This window comes from Lethenteron reissneri, unplaced genomic scaffold (genome assembly GCF_015708825.2).
Source record: "Lethenteron reissneri isolate LAM-NWPU_2019-01 unplaced genomic scaffold, ASM1570882v1 scaffold_1235, whole genome shotgun sequence".
Classification (NCBI taxonomy): Eukaryota; Metazoa; Chordata; class Hyperoartia; order Petromyzontiformes; family Petromyzontidae; genus Lethenteron; species Lethenteron reissneri.
In genome coordinates, this window is record NW_026890932.1 from 1 (window position 1) to 13,143 (window position 13,143).

Sequence of the window (13,143 nt, forward strand, 5' to 3'; positions counted from 1 at the left end):
ACCGTAATGTGGCTGCCAAGGATCTCGTCGCCTTCAGCGCCGTTTTTAATTGCCACGTTTGGCCCCCCCACACCCTTTGATCACTTTGGCTGGTTTAGTTGTCTGCATTTGGCTCGGGCATTCAAGCCATTACTTAGAAACCCCCGAGACAAAGCCTTTGTCAGTGCAGACCTTGTGTTTAGTTCTGTGGGGTTGAGCGGGGGGTACTCAGTGTTTTGTGGGTCTTTTTTCTTCCAGGTGTTGATTTTAAAGTGAAGACAATCGCTGTGGATGGAAACAAAGCAAAGCTCGCTATTTGGGTGAGTCGCCAGAGCGCTCGCTCGGCTCGTTGTCGCACGCCATCCATTTGTGGAAATTAAGGGTGGATTTCTGTTCACGTTCAAGCGTTGTGCTGTGCAGGCAATTCAGTAATATCGTAGGTGATCCTACTGCACGGGTGTTCGTGGTCGCGCTGTTTCGCTCTCGACGCATGGTTGTTTTCAGATTGTACCGCATGTTCATTTGGACGTGATGCCTTTCGATTCCACGTGCTGGTAGCTTCTTCAAGGACCTGAATAAGTTGGTGGTGAGATTGGACAGTTCCTAACCAATCTCCCAGGACGTGGAACAGAATGTCAAGACATCGTGCCAAACGATGGCACGATGTCTTGACATGCAACCCAAAAACAAATCAGAGAGCGATACTACTTAATATACTGCTTGCTGCTGGAACAGCAAAGGTACACTGTCGTTTCGATTTAAAGCTATCGTGACTGCAGGGATTCATCTTCTTGGTTCTTTCGGTAAATTCATGTAGAAGGAAATAATAAAAATAAAACATAATAAAATAATTCTCACGACGTTTCGGCCACAACGTAAGACAGACCTGTTCTCCACCTGAAGACGGATGCTTGCGTTGTGGCCGAAACGTCGTGAGAATTATTTGATTATGTTTTATTTTTATTATTTTATTATTTTCCTTCTACGTGACTTTACCGAAAGAACCAAGAAGATACACTGTCGTTGTTTTGCATGTTAAAAAAAACTGGTCAGTGGACATTATGTTGCATTGCAAATGTTCTTTGTCTTGCAGGCTAGTCTTCTTTACCCCGGACATGTTACACATTTGTAAAGCTCAAATGTACTTTTAATCGGGTGAAACCACATGGCAAGATCACCTCCTACTGGCAGATTACATTTATCTGTGTAACTGTAGCGGCCTTTGCGATTAGCCTGCGCGATTAAGAAGGGTCGAATATGAAATGTAAGAAATGCGGTGACGGTGCAGCCTTGTTTTGCAATTGCTTGCTTTCGCGCGGCACTTTGAATTTCTCCCGCACAGGACACGGCTGGCCAAGAGCGCTTTCGCACCCTGACGCCGAGCTACTACAGAGGAGCGCAGGGGGTGATTCTCGGTGAGTCCGTGCTTCCGTGCTACACAATGTGTGTGGGCAAAGTGAGTCTGCAATAATTCGGCCCTTTTTTAAATCCTTTATATTAAGTTCACTTGCTTGCTTGCGCGCTTACGACCGTGCAAATCTTTCGGTCGTTTTTTAACCCACTTCCCGTGATCCAATCGAGCTGACATTTGGCACACAGACTCGTTGTGCGTTTTTTCCAAAATGTTTAACATTTTAGGAAAATTTGTTTATATTTAATTACCAATTGCTTAATGGTGGCAGGCAATCATCTGACCCATAGGTGGCAGCCATCTCAAGCCAGAGGACGAGAGGACTCTAGCCGCCACGCATATAAAGGATTTATAGAAAAACTTTGTTTTTACGGGTACATTTTTTTGTCCTTCCCCCACAAATCCGATGAGCACGGTTGGCTACGAATGGTGTGGAAAAAGTTGCACATACAACCTAGATGGTTGCCTATCCAAGCGCCATCCATACCGAAACCCCGCTTAGCTCCTGAGATCTGATGAGATTGGGCACATTCCTAGTGATTTGGTGGTAATCTTTGGTTAAGGAACACGCAAGCTTAAAAAAAAAACAGCTCTTGTAGCTACGCGGGCTAAACTGAATGAGTTTGTGAACATCAACAATGGTTATGTTATGGATCATAGCCTCAGATGCAGAAGAGGTGGCATCCCATTGTGTATGGCATGCCACATGTGGCGAGATGTTACGACCCCTAGCCTGGTATGCGGGAACTTGTGGGTTTGATCCCGACCCTGACTCCTGCTGTATATTTGGAGTTTGCATGTTCTCCCCGTGGTCGCGGTGATTTTTTTTCTCCGGGTCCTGCGGTTTCTCCCTCCGCGATTAGAAATATGCGTTTTAGAGTATTTGCCTGCGATAAATGTACACGTGAAAAGCCACTTCCTTGAGCTATCATTTGCAGCAAGGTTTCTTCTGAAAAAGAGCTATATAGATCCGTGGGCCTTACCTGGTCAAATAAAAAGTAGGTTTAAATATTTGAATACATTTCCTGGTCAGGCGTTGACTCTCCCATCATCCCTATGGGATCGAAAAACTTGAGTTTCCGATTTGGCCCATGTCACAACGTGTGCCATCAAACAGACTCTGTCGCCTTCGCGACTGGCCCAGGGCTGTACACACACGGGGGGGATAAGCACTTCCCACCCACTTGTCATTATTGTTATCCTCGTTATAAATGCCATGAATGTTGAACGTGCTCTTGTCATCGGTCGTGGTCAATCCACTGCTGGATGACGGCCACCCAAAACTGCCATCGTTGTTTGTGTTACCATCCTGCGCCTCTGAATAGCACGGTTTGGCGACGTATGGTGCGAAAGAAGTTCAACATACACATTCTTGCTGCTGTTGTTGTAGTAAGGGTGTGAATTCCATTACCCGGTGAATAACAAATAGTTTAGTTTACTTACATGAGCAAGGAGACGTACTGACTTTCGAGTTGTGGTTTGACTACAGAGCAAACATGTATTGCCACAATCAAAGTTTTTGGTTTAGATCGCGTTATTTATAAATGTGTCGTAACCCTCCACCACCCCAACGGCCAATCAGTAAAAAAGTGTCACGTTGACAAAAGACAAATAGTTCACTGCTTTAGCCCACCGGTGTGTTGAAGCGTGAAACCACAACATTTACAATTTGGCTTCAACACACCGGTGGGCTAAAGCAGTGAAACTATTTGTCTTTTGTCAACGTGACACTTTTTTACTGATTGCCGTGTCGGGTGGTGGAGGGTTATGACACATTTATAAATAACGCGATCTAAACCCAAAAACTTTGATTAGGAATAACATTGGTCGCGAAAAGCCTACATGTTAAAATGTATTGCCACGTTATGTGTATGAATCGGCTCGTATGTGCGCGGTACATTGCGTCCGCGAATGTTTACGTTGGGGTCGTGTTCCAACCGTTATGGGTATTATTAATCGGTTAAACAGAAACGGACCTTTGTTCTAAATACATTCCTGAAGCAGTGTAAAGCAATGGCAGCTTGTACTGTTAGAACCTCCTGGTTACACCAGCCCACAGGGGATTATTGTGTCCGTCCATCCGTCGTGCAGGGAGGGGCTTGGGTGGGAGAGGTGGGGCTGGGTGGGAAGGGGGCTGGTCACCCCGTGGGGCCCTTATAAAACGTTTAACCTACCACGCCGGCTTGTGCCCGCCCTCACAGATCGGGCATATTTGCGGAATACCCACGGCCGCCGTTGACCCTGGCCATTGACCGAGCAACCCAATGTTCCTACCAGCTCCCTCCGCAGGAATTTGTTAAATTACGGTGGGGAAATGTTGGTGTTTGTTTAGAAGGGAACACGACTAAATATTCCTTTGGAACGATGTGTTTTTCCCGCAGAAGAGGTGCATGGACACGTACAAGTCACAACTTCAGTCTGTAATCAAAAACAAAAGTGTCTCTGTCCTCTAAACAAGCAAACAACCTCGTACTCCTTTGAGGGTGTTGCCTTGAGTAGTGGTGGGAATTCCACATTCCATTGTTGGGGGGGGGGGGGTCTGAGCTTTAATATTCCATCATTATCATGATCATCAAAGACCTCTCCACTGCTGGATGGGGCTTAGAAGCGTCGCAATCTCTCGCAGTCCTGTGATGTAGCAATCGCGTAGCACTTGCACGTGAGCTGGTTTCCTCGGGGCGGTTATGACTCGTTAATGCATAATATATACGTGTACCCGTTTTTCAGAATCATCAGGGCATAATTAGATATGTGACCACATCGTCCCAGTTGTGTCCACGTGGTGTTGTGCAATCGGCAAATGACATTGCGCAGTCACTATTAAATTGCAGGAGTGCTGATGATAGTGGTGGTGGTGGCGAAGTGATATTGTTGTTTTCTCAGTAGTGGTGGTGGTACTTGTTGTGCTGCTGCTGCATTGGTGGTGAAGGTGGTGTTTGGGAAATGCTGTTGTGCCCACGCTGAGTACGCTCCCCCCGTCAAGTTGGCGTTTCTTCTGCGTCGAAGTTACATTTTGCCTTAACCGTGCCCTCCAGCCATGCACCCCGCGCGCTATGCAGCGAGCGTCGTGGTAGAATGCATCCGACCAAAGGGCATTTCTCTTACGTGCCCCTCGTGTTTTTGGCAGTGTACGATGTGACCAAGCGAGACACCTTCTTGAAGCTGGAGAACTGGCTGAGCGAGCTTGAGACGTACACCACACGCAGCGACATCGTCAAGATGCTGGTGGAAACAAAATTGACAAGGTGAGCCTTGCACATCTCCCCGCCTCTGTGTGGTTCACATTCCACGAGGGCCCAAGTCAGTAGAACATCAAATCAATCATTTGGTGTTTGCACAATTCGTAAAAGAGCAAGTTGTCCTTCCCCTGCACCTCCGATTAGCACGGTTGGCTACGTACGAAAGAAGTTCAACATACATATGAGTATGGGTCTCTGTGGTTCTATATTAGTCTCTGGATCTATCTGGGTGTCTATGGGTCTCTGTGGTTCTATTTGAGTCTCTGAATCTCTTTGGGTGTCTGTGGGTCTCTGGTTCGATTCGAGTCTTGATCTCTGTGGGTCTCTGAGTTCTTTTTCCTTCTGATATTAGGAAGCCACTGGAGCTATGCACTTTTAATCATCTAGATTTAAAATTAATTTCTTTAACAGCCTTTTGTATTTACCTATTTGTCCATGAGCACGGTTTGCTATGTACGATGCGAAAGAAGTTCAACATAATTCTAGATTTGAAGCTTTCCGTGACTGCAAGGATTCATACTCTTTGGTTTTTTCGGTAAAGTCACGGAGGTAAAAAATAAAATAAATGAAAACAACTAAATTAAATCACGACGTTTCGGAGGCAACACAAGCTTCCGTCTTCAGGTAGTCTTTTTGTTTTTTTCGGTGAAGTCACGTAGATAAAAAATAAAATAAATGAAAACAACTAAATTAAATAACGATGTTTCGGAGGCAACACAAGCCTCCGTCTTCAGGTAGTCGCTGTAGTACTAATACTGCTGTAGTACTAGTACTACAGCGACTAGTACTACAGCGACTTTGGCTGGAACGTCGCTGTAGTACTCCAGCTACTTTGGCTGTAACAGTTCCACCTGAAGACGGAAAGCTTGTGTTGCCTCCGAAACGTCATGATTTAATTTAGTTGTTTTCATTTCTTTATTTTTATCTACGTGACTTCACCGAGAAAACCAAAGAGTAAGTTCAATATACACACATGCTACCATCACGAAAGCACGCAATGTTCAACAGGCATGGTGGTGCAGTGGTTTTGCAGTAAGGGGCAATGTTTGCTACGTGATTATCCCAGTGGAGTACTTTGTGCGTGCACTTTAAATTTTGGCGAAGGCAGACCGTGACACCCCCGCACACAATGGGCTTACTCTTTGCGAATGACGTCACAGGATCCTTTTTTAAAGATGGAAAATACACACCCACAGTATTAATCGGCATCAACATAGAATAAGGTTTCCCGGCTAAAATGAATACTCTCATAGCACAACAAGTTAACGCTAAATTTAGATTTAAAGCTTTCATGACTGCAGGGATTCATATTCTTGGTTCTTTCGGTAAGAAAAAAAACGCCACTTTTTTCAAATTTTCTTGCTGTGGATTTCACACCTGATGATGATTGCCTGTGTTGCAGTCGAAACGTCGTGAGAATTTAATTGTTTAATATTTTTATTATTTTATTGTTTCCCTTCTACGTGACTTTACCGAAAGAACCAAGAATAAGTTAACGCTAGCTAAATAAAAAAAATATGAGCACACTAACTGCCTGCTTGTTGTTTGCAAGCGTTCCACCGGAGAATGTTTCGTTTGGCCTCGTTAACTGTGCTGGGAAAATATTGTGAGCATTAAGATTGGATAATGAAACAGTTGTTGGCAGCTGTGGATGTTGTTACGTCACGCAGGAAACAGAAATGAAACAAAATAAATGAAATGTTGCATTGAAACGGCGAACCTGCAGATGTAGCTGTGCTTCCTGTGTACGTTTTTTTTGCACATGCATGCACTTCATCACGGGAACGTGACCAACAGCCATAGATCACGGCGTACGCATGCGCGCGGCGTACTCTGCGCCTGAGTAAAAGGATAGTCCCCTGGGGAGTTGGCCTTGATGCTGCGCCAAAAAATTAGCTCGCTCTATACCATGTGCGCATGACTTCATCTTTAATTTTTTTTAAATCTCTAAGCGGTATTGGAGACGATACAAAGCGTGGATGAACATGTCACGGTTTAGGCGGCCAGACACGGGTTTCATCCCTGGCGACGTAGAGATCCGTTTCAGCAGTCGACGGCTGCAGTGGAGTAATCTTTTTACTTGTACGGAAAAGCACACGAACAAAGCAACTCAAATGCTTAAACACAGCTCGAAACAAGTATGGGGAATCGATCTTGCGATGAATAGTCGTATTGTGAAAATGTATCTTTTATCGTAAAACAAAAACCCAGTGTCGACTGTTAGAGATCGTAGGCAGCCAGCTTCACGGAGGTTTTTATTTACATTTGAGGTCCCAAACGTGTCAAAAAAATTAACCTTGGCAAGGCTTCTCTAAGTCGATCTCGCAGTGCCCCTTCTTCAGAGCATTGCACCAAGTGGTTTGTAACCTTTCTGACGTAAAACTTTCGTGACTGAAGCTTTCGTGACTGCAAGTATTCATACTCTTTGGTTTCTTTCCGTAAAGTCACGTAGATAGAAAATAAAATTTACAAAGAATAAAAATTAAAAATAACAAACTAAAAACTGCACGACGTTTCGATCGCAACATAAGTGGTCGTCATTAGGCGGCGATGACCGCTTGTGGTTTGCGATTGAAGCGTCGTGAGTTTTTGTTTCTTTACGATTTTTAGTTGTATTTTTTTAATGTTTTATTTATTTTATTTTCTACCTACGTGACTTTACCGAAAGAACCAAAGGATATGTATAACCTTTCCTTCATTGCTCGGTGGTAAAGGCATTGTTGTTGACCGCCGAAAGCCGCCGCGGTGGGTAGGGGTGGAGGGAGTTGTTTTTATTTCTACCCTCTGCCGCCACTTCCTGATTGTGCTTGCAGGATGGGAGAGTTCTGGATCGGACAGAAGGTTTGAAGTTTGCCAGGAAACATTCCATGCTGTTCATTCGGTAAGTCTATCTGTGCGCGTGCGCACGCACGCACGCTTACTTCTTAGGATTGTAAGACGCATTGTTTTTTTTTCTACCTGTATCTTAAAGCATCGGATAATCTTGGAAGTTCTAGATTTTAAACTTTCGTGACTGCAAGGATTCATACTCTTAGATTTTTTCGGTAAAGTCACGTAGGTAAAAAATAAAATTAAAAGTTAATAAAAGTAATAGTAGAAATAAAATAATAAATCACGACGTTTCGGAGGCAACTGCATGGATGCAGTAATTTTAGCTGTGACGGTCCCACCTGATGACGGAGACTTGTGTTGCCTCCGAAACGTCGTGATTTATTATTTTATTTTATTTCCATTATTACTTTTATTAACTTTTAATTTTATTTTTACCTACGTGACTTTACCGAAAAAACCTAAGAGTATGAATCTTGGAGGTGTGTGTGACTAGATTCGTATAACTTTATTGACACCAGGCACAAGTATGGGGTGCATCTTAACTTTCGGGAGCATAGTATAATCTTTAAAATGCAGTGCAGTAGTTGTCAGCAGCTTACACATCTACTTCTGCTTTTACCTAAGTCCATATGAACCAGAATCAAATTGACACATTCTGACACTGTTAAATAATGCATGTGATAAGGTTGAAAGAAATCTATGTATTACCACCTTTTTAAAAGGATGAATCGTACAGTGTACTGTATTGGATTTACCCCTAAGACAATGTGGTAAACACATTTTCTTTTACAGTAAAACCTTGCATTGCGAGCATAATTCTTTCTGGAAACGTGTTTGTAATCTAAAGCACTCGTATATCAGTTGTGATCACGTGACGCTCGGCAGACAAAGCGTATACACGTACTACTCGTATTTCAAGACCTCGCTCGTTTATCAAATTAATATTTATTTTAAAAATGTGCTTGTCTTGCAAAACACTCGCAGACAAAGTTACTCGCAATCCAAGGTTTTACTGGAGGTCTTTGCTATTGATTTTTATTTCTTAGCACCACAAACTAGCTTTATCGTATTTAAAACTTCCAACCATTTTGCCGACCCATACCTGTGGACGTGAAAGGACCTTGACGTTATTTAAACGGAGTTCGCCATCTGTGACGGCATCACTGTCCGGATTTCCCTAAAGAAAAAATAAAATCGCCCACAAATCACTTACATTTTACCCCTCCTGGCAGACAAGATCAGTCTGTAAAGCAAAGTTCCTTCATCTTCTTGGTTCTTTCGGTAAAGTCACGTAGAAGGGAAGTAATAAGTAATAAAAATAAAACATAATAAAATAATTCTCACGACGTTTCGGCCACAACGCAAGCAGCCGTCCTCAGGTGAAAACCAGGTCTGTCGGGGAGACAGCGTCTGAATGAAACAGCACACGAGCTTGGAGCGTATATATAAGCTGGGTTGGGAGGGGGGGGAAAGGGCGCGTCGTGAGAATTATTTTATTATGTTTATTTTTATTATTTTATTACTTCCCTTCTACGTGACTTTACCGAAAGAACCAAGAAGATTAATCCCTGCAGTCACGAAAGCTTTAAATCGAAATCAAAGTTCCTTCGTGATAGTGTGTGTGCGATAAGAGTAGCACGAGTACAAATAATCATGCGTCCTGTGTTTGTAGCACAGCGCTTGACCACTCTGTGTGTGGGATGAGGGGTGGTGCAGCGGTTAGCGCGCTGCGCTACGAGTTCTATTCCTGTTTACGAACCACCACCGATGACGATTATCTGAACCGGTCCCGGGCCTCCCCGAGGTCGACTCGGCCTCAAATGAGTACCTGGTGCTGTGTAAAACATCGCCACTCTGGGAGACGAAGACGGCCGGGCGTGGTGTTGGCCACCAACACCCCCCCTCGTGTGCCGTGCCGGCCTTCATAGGTGCTGCTCGCTTAACGGCACTTGCCCCTAACAGTCTATTAAAGTCTACACGGCGGGGGACCTTTGTGTGTGTGTGTGTGCGCGCGTGTTCCACCACCGCGTGCGTGCGTGCACGCTGCTCAGAGGCGAGCGCTAAGACGCGAGACGGAGTGCAGTGCGCCTTCGAAGAGCTGGTGGAAAAGATCATCCAGACGCCCGGCCTGTGGGAGAGCGAGGGTCAGGGCCAAAGCCGCTCCGGCGTGCAGCTTGGGAGAGACGAGGCGACGCCGGGCGCCGGGAGCTGTGGGGGCTACTGCTCCCTCGCCTGAGCGTCGCGCAAAGTCCTTGGCGCCTTTTCGTCCCACGACCCCAAAGCTCTCCGAACGCACAAGCACGACGGCAGCGGAGGCGGCGGTTCGCGCTCCAGCCAAGTCTGAGCCGGGCTGACCGTTCATTCATCGCCCAGCTCTTTCCCCCCCCCCCCCCCCCGCACGCACACCGACAGCAACCGCCAACCGCCACTAAGTGGCGGTGATGTCGCAACGTCGCTTGTGCCAGGCTACGTGCACGCACGCACACACACACCCACGGCGCTTGCTTAGTCACAGCGAGTGCCCACGGGGAATTTGTTCGCTCGCTCAAGCTTTTGAAAAAACAGAGGTACAAACGTGTACCGCCTTGTAATTTAGCGAAGGGCTTCCGTTAGAATGAGCTCAGCCGCCCCCCTCCCCCCACTCGAGAGAGTATAATCTTACAAACAGGAAAACTTGTATTCAACCCAGACTCTGGATCAATTACGATTGTAAATTGTGTCATCTGTACTCAATTCCGATCGCCACGCAATTGCGATGGTTGCTTGAGTTAACGAGGCTGCTGTAATTGTTCACTGTAATTGACCCCAGGTCTGATTCGACCTCATTCACTTCGACCTCCCCCTCTGTCCTCCTGTGCGTGGCAGTCCGCTGCTTTCGTCTCTTTGGGTTATGTATCTGTCTTGTATTTGTTGCTCTTGTTATTTCTCTCGTGTTTTCGCCGTCAGTTTGATTGAAGAAAATAAATAAGTCCTCTTTCAGGAGGTTCATATCATGTCGGGACGATGTATTTGGCACTGCTGAGATCCTGCTGTTGAATCTGGACGGTTAAAAACTGAGTTATCAAATTTAGTGGGTTGATGGGTCTGAGCCAAGTCACAAAATGTGACTGGACTGAGACCACCAAAGTAATTGCATTTTCACTAAATTGGACAGACCAAAATTGAAAACTATCCGTTTGCCTGATGTATGGTGAACTTTGCTGGGCATACAAAGGGTGTGATGGATAAAGGAGGCCTATTGAAGTGACTTCAGAAGTAGTTCTCCGACATCCTCTTCTGAGGCCTTCCTCTGACGGGGGACAGTGTTTAGCTGCTTGCCGGCCGGCAAGAATTTCCAACGGGAAATGAATTTGTCATTTTGACAAATGAAAAAAAAATGTACCATTTAAAAATATATATATCTTAAGTAAATAAATACGTGTAAAAATGTACGGGGAGACGGATGCTTTTTTTTTTTTACACGATTCTCACTTGAGTCGAACAAGCGCTTAACATGCAATATAAGCTCGTGTGGAAAAACAATTATAAACTAACACTTTCCCGTCCTGCTTTGCGATGCCGTTCAGTGTCGGGTCACCGCAGCGGTTTTCTTTCGACGTTTCGGGGAGCGCGACGTTCGTTCCACCCACGGTGACGCGAACCTTCACCGACGCTGTCGATCCTGCGATGCATGCCGAGCATGTGAAGTCGGGAGAAATGTATTTTCAAGCACACTTTTAATTGACCGGGCAACGCAGCATCACGACGTAGTGGTTCACACTCGTCAACGCGGAGATTGCACACCTACGGAAAAGGATCGTTGTCTCGTTCAGCTTTTGTCAAGCTCTCAATATATTGTTCACACATTTGTACATTGTTCTTAGCTGCTTGAGCCCGTTGTGGGTTGACGCCGTCTTTATATAACCCTATCGCGCCTTTTGAAAGTCGCTTGAGAACTCGACTGTTATAATGTTACCCTCGGCCACTGTTCTCTTACTGAAGGTATTACACGTTGTGCAGTCCATAATAATCCCTTTTGAAATTGGACCGGTACAAATGTATGAATAAAAGAGTTAAATATTGGAAACACTTTTCTGTTCCTCCCCCTTCCCTCCAAGCCGTTTTGTCTTTTGATTTTAGAAAACTGCATGTCTCATCGAGTCCCTTTTATTAACTACTAATAATGTTAAGTATGAATCATGGGACTCTTGAGTATGAATGCACTCGTGGCCACGGGAGGTAATGACAGGGGAGTCAGTTGTGAGTGTGAAGGGACTGGTGGCCACGGGAGGTAATGACAGGGGAGTCAGTTGTAAGTGCGAAGGGACTGGTGGCTATTGGAGGTAATGACAGTGGAGTCAGCTGTGAGTGTGAAGGGATTGGAGGTAATGACGGGAGTCAGCCTGCAATGCGAAGGGACTGGGTGGCCACGGGAGGTAATGACAGGGGAGGTCAGCCTGCAGCGCGAATGCACCAGTGGCCACGGGAGGTAATGACGGGAGTCAGTTGTGAGTGCGAAGGGACCGATGGCTACGGGAATGTTCGAGAAGGGAGCGTGGTCAGGCGACGGAAGAGGACGGTGGTGTCTGACGGTGGAGTGAGCGTCCAAAGTCAGCGAGAACGATCGAGAAGGGGGGCGTGGCCTCGTGTCGGTATATAAATGGAGATGTGCGGGAGACTCGGGGCTGCTGCAGTGGGGTTGTGGTTCAGAGATACAGTACGGTCACTGTTTATAACATGGTGGGAAGCCATTGAGACACGTGATCTCTCACGAATACTATATAACCCCAGGAATCGACTGATAAAAGATTTAACACAGCCGTTTGTGGTGTCCATTGTGAACATGACTAGGATACTAGTAGGTTTTTACCCTTTCAACTGGTACAAAACTGACACCTTTATACAAGGCATCATGTTTGCAATAACCGCAACACAAGCAGTCAAAATGCAAACAAAAAGAAACAACTCTGATGATGATAATGATATGCACTGTCCTTGAAGTTGTTTGGTCCACACCCGAGACAGCTTTCCTTAGAGCCTTGTCTCCATTGGTGTTGGACCAGATGACGCCAAAAGGCGCACACCTCAAAAACAGCGCGCTATCAGAGTATTGAGAGCTCGGGTTAAGCATTTACACTGAGACCTCCTTTTCCAGTGGCAAAATATAGTAATAGGTTTTTACCCTTTCAACTGGTACAAAACTGACACCATGACTAGGATAATGTAACTATGTAAATAAATTAAGGAAATTCTCATTACCTGGGGTGCACGCACTTTTTGGGTGTGCGAGACTTTGCCTGGTTTTTTTTAGAAGGTAAGGGGCCGTCCATAAATGACGTCACGCACCTGGGGGGGTTGGGAGTTGAGAAATGTGACGTCACATCAAAATGCGCAACTTTAAATCAATATAGACAACGCGTTCTACTTAATTAAATATACTTTTTAATAAATGTTTTCTCCTACAGCATCAGAGTGCAGCGCCACATTAAATACGCACTACAATGACAATAGTTTAAAGCGATTTGAAGCATGTTTTATTTTGGGGGGGGGGCAGAGCTTTGTGACGTCATATTTGAGGGGGGGGGTCTGACTTTTTGTGACGTCGTGTGACGAAGGGGAGGGGGGGGGTCAAAATTGTCCAAAATCGCGTGACGTCATTTATGGACGGCCTCTAAATCGAAAAGGCAAATTAAGCACGGGCAC

At 45.4% G+C, this 13,143-nt stretch overlaps 1 pseudogene; it reads left to right on the forward strand.

Annotated features, from left to right (window-relative positions):
* Positions 1-182: 182 nt before the first annotated feature.
* On the forward strand, positions 183-11,530 carry LOC133361779 (ras-related protein Rab-18-like; annotated as a pseudogene).
* The last annotated feature ends 1,613 nt before the right edge of the window (positions 11,531-13,143 follow it).